The sequence below is a fragment of the Crassostrea angulata genome, chromosome 1, assembly GCF_025612915.1.
Source record: "Crassostrea angulata isolate pt1a10 chromosome 1, ASM2561291v2, whole genome shotgun sequence".
In the NCBI taxonomy this organism is placed as follows: Eukaryota; Metazoa; Mollusca; class Bivalvia; order Ostreida; family Ostreidae; genus Magallana; species Magallana angulata.
Window position 1 is genome coordinate 5,480,895 of NC_069111.1, and position 9,637 is coordinate 5,490,531.

At 32.2% G+C, this 9,637-nt stretch overlaps 1 pseudogene; it reads right to left on the reverse strand.

Annotated features, from left to right (window-relative positions):
* Positions 1–592: 592 nt before the first annotated feature.
* On the reverse strand, positions 593–9,148 carry LOC128176665 (uncharacterized; annotated as a pseudogene).
* Positions 9,149–9,637: the final 489 nt, after the last annotated feature.

The following is a 9,637-nucleotide window of genomic DNA, read 5'->3' on the forward strand; positions in this document are numbered from 1 at the left end:
AACATTTATTAATATTGTCATTCTTCCGAAACGTCACAGTTCATTCAGCGCCAAATCGGCTTGATTCAAAACTCGTTCAGGTGTGAAATCGGGTTTTCCCCAAATATCTCGAAAACTACTTATGCAATCGCTGTAAAATTTTCAGGATGATGTTTTTACATATAAACCTCCATTATATTAAAAATTGACCGGCACTGCAGGTACCCTTTAACTTATATTTCAAAAAAGTCAAGGAAAATTGAATCCCAATTTTTGCATAAAAATAGCGTGTTATATGCCATAGCTCAAATTTTACAAAAGAGACCCATACTTTTGGTTTTATTTTCTGAATTTATAAGATTTTATTGACAAGTCTATCATAATTTGTGAAAAAGTTTGAAACTTTTAACCGAAGCGTCGAATGAAGCATATGGACCCCAAAATTTTGTTTGAATTTTGGTTAAGCTATGTGTGTAGATTTTTTAAAAATACTTTGGGAAAAAAAACCTTAAAGACTTTTCATCTCAGGATCCAACGTCCTTAAGGATGTACACATCAGATGTTGATTTTTTTAAATCTATTTAGTGTATTAATAAATGGTAACCAGTCGTAGCTAGAATCTTGAGGGGGAAATGCACCCCTCTTGTAATTTGATAACAAAAAATGTAAACATTTCTGAACTGGCTTTTTTCTGTCGTAAATTGAACAAAACTGTCAAAGAAAATCGAATATTTACATAACAGTATTTTTTGTTTATGTACATTATACCTCTTAATATTGGTTATTGACAGTACTTTTTTAGGTTGACTGTTATTACCCTTCTCTTTATGTAGGTCACTGTCCTGTTTACAACTCAGAGACGAAGAAGATGGATGCTCGTGTGTGCGTTGGGGACCTCTGTCATAAACAAACATTTACTTCCAATAATGTTTACAAGTGTAAATCTAACTAATGATATATTTTGTTATTGTTATTTTGCTAATTACGCGATATATAAACACAGAAAAACTCTGTCATAAAGAAATATGCCCTTCAGATGCTGTTTACCATTGTCCAATCCACACATTACAAAGGTGTTTCCCTTTGCGGGGTCAACCCAAAGGTCAAGAGGGAAAACCACTCCTTTTCTTTCGTTATGTTACCAAGTATTTGGGCATCCTGTGATAAAATCTCTCTGAATTTGATTTATTCCTTGAGTTGGTTGCCCCATCCTGGGGCAATCAAAATACACAACGGAACGGAATTTTATTGCCAAACGACAAAGTTACAAACCTCTAAACTAAAAGGCTACTGTAAGAAATCTATTGTTTTCCCCAAGGATGGCGGCCAGGGACATAATTTTTGTAAAGTGTTGATTGGTCTATTGTCAATGTATATCTGAAAACAAAATAGTTTTTTTGGAGGAAATGTGATTATTCTTAAGAGTTTCAAAGATCAACCTGTTTGTTTATTACTTTGAAGATATATGAAGAACTTGTTTTAGATGATAAGATTAGGATTTGGTCGTCTTTATATTTTGTTTTATATATGCAAAATCTAATTTAATGTTTTAACCTTAAAGACACTGGCTGCCAGCAAATTGTTCTTAGGTACGTTTTCATTTAATTGCATATCAAATCTTATGTATACAGTATTATGAATAACTTTAATTTACCTCTGATATTTAAATTTCTTATAGTTCAGGTATGACTACACCTTCGACTGTCCATGCAAACAACGACTTTATAAAAACCTCTAACACTTCCACCATCATTGGCTCCGTAACTTCAGTGTTAGTTGCTACTCTACTGGCAATTCTTGTACTTATTTTCTGTAGAAAAAAGAAAACATTCGGTAAGACACATTCTTTTATGTTCCGTAATGATTATCTAGTTACACAAAAAAAACTGTTGATGTTTTATTTGAAATTTAAGCTTTTCCAAAATATATTAAGATATAAATGTAACACCTGACCTACTAGGAAAATAAATCTAGAGCGTTATCCAACAATTTTGATATGCCACATGTGATTTGTGAAATTGTTTCTACTGGCAATTCTAGGACTTATTTTCTGGAGAGAAAAAATGACACCATTCGGTATGACATACTTATAATGTGTGAGCTAGATTTATGTAATGAACTGATAACGATGATAAATTATATACAATATGATTATATCACAGAGTAATACAATATCAAACACCTAATGTCACATGGTTCAACTCTAGTGACAGCAAATTTTAATTTAATTGTCTGTGGCATATCACTGATGCCTGTTCGGGTCTTTTTGAATGAAAGGTTAATCATTGAACCTATGAGGTCAGCAATTTGATAACCTTTCTCATAATAGAAAGTTTAACCGGCAAATTATTAAGTGAAAACTACATTTAGAACATTTAATAATGATTTATTGTGATCAACTATACAAATACAATGAATGCCAACCAGAAAGTCAAATTTTCATTTTGTTACTTTTAATCTACATACAAAACTGTCTATCTCATTACAGTCTTTACCAATCAAATTAACAGGTAGTTAAGAGTGCATGACACAAAATAGATAAAGGCTACACCGGTGCACATGAGACCAGAGGCACTGTGGCATGTTCACAATTAACGAATATGTGAGAAGAAATATGGACACAACTTCAAGACATATTTAAACTTTGTATGAAGAATGAACTCTTGTTTTCATCAATTATAAAATTATACACCAAACACAAATCAAACACTTATTTCTGCCAGTAACCTTGAAATTGTCAAGATGACCTTTGCTTAGATTGTTACAACCCTAAAGTCACAAGCTATCTTTGTGTCAAGTATCAACCTTTAAGTTGTAGACAGGACATGGATAAAACACTTTTTTTGCAAATAACCTTTAACTTGTAGGAATGATCTTGGGGCATACTCATTACACAGCCCCAGGTTATAAACAATTTTTATATCAAGTATGAGATTTCATTGATTCTCCATTAAAAATGATAAAGCCCAGCAAAGATAGACGGACAACGTGATTCCTATAACCCCTCTTCGTTATTGTTTGCAGCGGTTGTAATAAACAAATGTTATTGTGCATGGAAACAATGATGGTCTCTTATTATTTTCAAAGAAAAAAAGTTAAATCTTACGCGGGAGTGTTAAAGAAGCATATGGAATCTGAGTTACATGTAATTCCGTGAAATCACAAATCTTAGTTATTATTTACATATTCAAATATCTAAGCAACGAAACGTAGACCAAAAAAAAAAAAATAAAAAAAATACTGAAGACAATTTTTTTCAGCAATTACTTTGTATTACGTTTATTTAGACATTGATGACGTCATGACTGAAAGTTGATTGTCGTGTGAATTTGATCTGAAAGCGTTGTAAAGATATTCATAATATAACTAATCTAAGAACTGTAATGAAGTAGTGTGGTGTGATTTATTGAGAACAGAACATAAGAATACTGGGAGAGATGTTAGTTTTATCAATCATTCGCTAAAGGTATGAAAATTTGCTTTTATTTCTCGGCCAGGCAACGATATAAAAATATGACAAGAACAACACTACCCCGTATATATTGAACTTGAAATTTTATACGTTTCGTTAGATTGATCAATGCTTGAATTGAAAAGTGCTGCTAGAATCCCATGTTTTGTGTTGTTTTGATGCAACATACCGTTTTGCCGCGCAAACTTTATAAATGTTTGGAAGGTTTTGCGAGAGCCGGATGAATAACTATTTAATTAAGAAGAACACAGAATTCTAGCAGCGGTTTTGATTAAACTGAGATGTTTTGCCTTCACTTGGTAAGTTTATTTTATTATAGAACCCGCGGGCAGAGGGGCCAAGCCCGTTTTAACATTAATTTCAATATAACCATAAGTAAAGAAAGGGGTCGAACTCTGACCCAGATAAAAAACTACCAGTTCGCTTCAAAAGCCTAATAAATCAATTATTTTTACAACACTTGAAATATGCATGTATTTTTTCAGAAAAGTAATTTCTAAGATACACTCATGCCGAATTTTAAGTTGATGGGTCTTAGAATAGCGGATAAACATTCGCACTAATCTTTTAAAATCTCACATCAAACGCACGCTACTTACATCCTTAAATTCCTATAAAATTCCTTTTATACTCTCCAAACTGAACTTTGTTGCAATACTGCTGTTGTCATAGGCAAAATCCCATCGTGAGCATGTCCGAGTAAAAATAAACTGGCGACTTCGAGAGAATAATGACATATATCTCCGCTATTAATTAAGACCCATCAACTTGAAATTTGGCATGAGTGTATCTTAGACATTACTTTTCTAAAAAAAAAAATACATGCATATTGCAAGTGTTGTAAAAATTCTTTGATTTATAAGGCTCTTGAAGCGAGCTGGTATTTTTATTTATCTGGGTTAGAGTTCGACCCCTTTCTTTATTTATGGTTACATTGAAATTAATGTTTAAACGGGCTTGGCCCCTGTGACGCGGGGTAGTGTTGTTTTATCAGATTTTATGTTAAGGAATATACGTAAGCTATTTATAGTTGTAACGTGATAATGCACCAATGTGGCAGTAATGTACTACCCGATTTTATTGCACTGACATCTGTTTTAAAGGATAATACTAAGTTTTTGATCTTATTTAAAATAGTTATTTAATTTCACGATTTTGAATATAACAGCCAAAATAAGATGCTAAATCTCCCATATGCTTCCTTAACACCCCCGCATAGGGCATTAGTGTGATTAACGCACCTTAAAGATCGTTCTGTAGCATCCACAAAGTCTGTGCCTAGTCTTTAGCGAAGAGAACTAATTTGACCATGGCTTATAATGTTGATGGCTGCATTAACATCAGCCAACTGAATTTCATGAAAGGGAAGTGCCTCCTCTTCCTAACTCCAGTTATAACTTTGGCTGCACTGCAAACTGTGCTGCATTGACTATTACTCTGTTACAAAATCAAAAGTTATGTACATTAATAATTTATAGCTACTTGTACTACAATGTATATATAATATGCATGTACTTTGAAGACAATTTTTTTTAGTTTTTGCAATATGTAATCCACATAGCTCACTTGAGCACATGTAACAATTTGGGGTTCTTTTTCATGGACACTTCTCCCTAATATCTTCAAATGGGTGTGGAGAAAGTTTTCATTGTCACAACATTTACAATTTTAATAGATGCAGTTTACAGCCTCTGACTGCCTCTTCTAATGCAAATATATGTGAGGAAGTATAACTTCAGTATTTTTCAGATTTTTTGGTGTTTACATGAAATTCATTCAATTCATTCAACACTACTCAGTTTTCATAAATAAAAGTATATGTCTGTCTTGTACGGAGTCGGCAAGTCCATGCTTCATCATTTGTTTCATTCATAGGCTGAGAAATAAAATGATGGAAATGCTATAGCAATGAAATCATACTTTTGCAGCAAGAATATTCATTTTGATAATTAACATAAATAAAAGCCAAATACTGAAATTAATGTCCTTTTAGGCCTTTCGATACTTTAGAGTCAGAGCTGCAGGAAGCAATTAATGCCTGTCTTAAAGATATCATGCAGAACTTGCTAATTCAAATTTCATTATTGGCAAAATATACAATGTGAAATTATTCTGAGACAGCCTCTTTATATGCATAATTTCAACCTTTTACTTTTCTTGATGTGGTATATATTGTTATGTACATATGATATCACTGAATATGTTGTTTTAAATATTATACATGTTGAATATAACTTGAACTTGAAAGGTTGAATGCATTTTAAATTAACAAAACCTTGATTGAAAAATATGAATTTTACCTACACCATCAGTATATGAAGACTTTTTGTTTTTGAGAGGGTCTGTTGTATGTTCTTTGTTGTCTTCTATGGGAACTTCAACCTAATAAAGATAATATATTTTACAATTTGATTAAAATTGGATAAATTCATTTCTTTTTATCACAGCAAACAGACCTACATACACTTGCGTTGCCTAAAGAACAGAGAAATTTACACTTAGGGATCACTTTACCTGGTATCTTTCTGTATGCCACACCCCTTACATCTCAAAAACCGGAAAAGGCACGGATTTGATATTTTGTGCATACATGTATGATGCACTATGACTTATGTAAACTGCAATGGTTACCAACCTCATGACCTTTCATTTTACATGTACGATGGTTGTCGAAAAAGTTCGTGGGCACATGTAATTTTATTCAAAATAACGGCGCCATTATCAGGAAAGTATTACATATATAATATCTTAATAAAGTTTATAATAATGTATATGTATAAAAAATAAAAGCAATGTACGTTTTTCTATTGAAGTTATTATAATTTATTTATTGCCTACACAAGCCGCACGGCCCAGTCTGACGTTGAGTTATAACGACGTTTCAATAACATCATAGTCCTGGGTTTACCTGAGAGTAATATGCCACATTCACCGTTTGGTCAGAGGGTACAACCACATACTTCATCAAAATATCGCTTGTGCCACTTGTAGATAAATAAACTCGAACTATTTCGATGTTTTTCCTCTTTCCTCTGTCGTTTATTTTGTTTCTATCGGTGATTTGCCTCAGTCGGCACAATTTTATGATGGCGCGCTGTTCCATGCGGTCAGTCTTTTAAAAGTCATCTGCTAGTTTGAAAATAGCCTCAAATTACGTATGTAAATGACGTACACCATACAGACTACATCACAATAAAAGATTTTGAAATTTTGAAATGTTTTATAAAAATATAAATATTCATAACTAAAAACTCAATTACACAGTTTTGACAATTTTAGGCTGGGCCGTGCCTACTTTCCGCGACCCTAAGATGTATTAAAATTTTAGTTTATTTCTATGTAGATATTCAATACCACTTTAGTTTGATTTGAAAGTTTATGACAAAGATTTAGATATACAATATGTATATATACATCCATTTAAAATGACGAAAACGCGATTGTCTGAGAAATTTTTGGACAACCCTCGTACAATCAATAGAGCCCAGCCTTAATGTTAGCACACATCCAATGAAGCACAACGACGGATAAAAACGGATAGTACATGTAATAGGTCATCTGACTTTGTTGACTTTAAAGTGCTCATGCCTTAATTGCCTTTACTCACATTCATACTATTATGCAACTATGGATATAGTAACGTATTTTATACACCAGGAAATCAACAGTAGTAAAAAAAGATTGCATTCATTTCCTGTCCTACTAATGATGGAAGATTCAAGTAGTCTCCATGGCATTTTCTGCATATTCTTAAAATTTTAAGAGAAAAGTATTTGATTTATCATTTTTTTTAAATACATATCTGTATAATAAGTCCATCATCATAATAATTTACTTATGACTCTTCTTTACTTCTAGAAGTCATTTTTAAATGACAGATTTATCATATCCCATTTTTTCACAACATTGAAATAACATTTCAATGTTTATTTTCTTGTTTATAATTAAATATATCTTTATATGTATGTATGTGTGTGATCTAAAGTGAGTGTGTTTACTCGTTGTAAAACATTGTATATATGATAAAATGTTTGCTGAGTTCATTGTATATGCAACCTTCACTTCGTATAGGGAGAGGGCATTTATGAGCATTGTATGCCTTTTGCTTAATTTATTCCTAAAAAAAAATACTTCTAATCATATGATTTATGGCTGATAAAAATTCCAATATATGCTGATATAAAAGCATTTAAATCACCAATCATCAGCTGATCAAATAAATCTGCTGATCGAATCAGATAAAAAATACATGTAATTGGGAATTCGTAGCAATACTCTGCCCCGAGTTTTTGCTTCCACTACTTTTCGGTTGACATTTCGATAATCATAATTACAAATGAAGGCATTTAAACTACCAATCATCGTCTGATCAAATAAATCTGCTGATTGAATCAGATATGAAAATACATGTAATTGGGAATTCGTAGCTAAAATCTACCCAGAGTTTTTGCTTCCACTACTTTTCGGTTGACATTTCGATAATCATAATTACAAATGAAAGCATTTAAAACAACAATCATCGGCTGATCAAATAAATCTGCTGATTGAATCAGATATGAAAATACATGTAATTGAGAATTCGTAGCTATACTCTTCCTCGAGTTTTTGCTTCCACTACTTTTCGCTTGACATTTATATATTATATATAATTATTATTACCTTATAGGCTTTTTTCTCAAACTACGTTCATGCACTAATATGAAAAATGTCCAGATGAGATACTCTGTTTTAACCCCCCCCCTACCGCTTCAGGTTTCAAAACAAAACCCAAAATAGAAATTCTACGGGGATTTTGCATTGAAACACCCATGAAATAGCTCGGATGATAACGCTGAAAAATTGCTAGAGGTATTCAAAGTAAGTTTCGAATGGTGAAAAGATGAAAGCATTTTACATTATAAATCATCTTTAAGAAATTGATCGTGCCTGTAAACTTTTATGAGTGAAAAATGATAGTATATCAATGGAGATATCTTGGATATTTTCCCTTTTATCAATTTCAACTGTATTTCTTTCACATGCATGTATATTTTTAATTAAAAATCATCAAAAAGTGACGAAAGCAATAACTTGGGACAGACTATGACTATACATGTAATTGTAACACGTGCATAGACCAATGTAGAAAAACATCTCCACCCTACTATTAAGGTCTTTGACCATGCAGGGTCATGAACATTTATAATTAACCCTTGCAAGATATTAAAGTGTTACTGTGTTTCATTTTAGAATTTAAATAGCTTCTGTTCAAATTTTCTTGCTGAACCTAAACATGATAAGTAAGTATAACATACCAGAACCAAATGGCACTAAAATTCCAAACTCAGAAATTATCCGCTTACACATGCGAGAGTTAAAACTCCGATATGGTTTGGCATTTCCCTTATGGTTAGGATACAGAAAAGAGGTCTTTGGACGCCAGTGAATTCCTAGAAAATCTCCGTGAAAGGGACAAACTGTAAATGTGTCCTCGACAGTGAGAAGTCCCACCCGCTTGCAAATTCGATCTGCTTCACTGAACACACCAGCCTCTCCTTCTACACCAGATCGAACTCCATTTTTGATTAGATGTGAAAAAATACCTCTCTTGCAGTCTTTTAAACTAGTCAAATTTGTTTCTAATGGATGAAGAGGTATAAAATCACAACAAGTTGAGGAAAAAACACTAATAGAGCATCTTTTAATGGAGTCAGCCATATTATTATGGGAAACGGGAGATAACTCTTGTGGTTAAAATTGGGAGAAGGGATTTAACATTTAATAAGCATGGAGAAAACACAAAAAATTAACAATTCTATATGAAAGAAAAATAAAAATAAAAATATTTTTATCATGAAAAGGTATTTTTTGAATGCTTTTTGTAAGTATTAATAATTTAAAATGGGTGAATTTTTGTGATATTCTATAGAAATTCAACCAAACCCATAAATTCACCTTGGGTGAATATCACAATATACCAAAGAAATGAATTTTATTTAATTCATAAAGTTATAGAGGTTTAAACTGAATGACAATTGAAAAGAAATTACCAAATTTAAAATTTCATGTGTGTAATGCCTGCATAGGGTCTGCCTGACTCTTACATGGAGCAGTACTTAAAATAATGTTCTGAACAATGTGTTCCCTCAAAACGGTTTATTCGTGGCTTCAGTTAGATATTTTATAACAGTCAACAATTTCTGAACA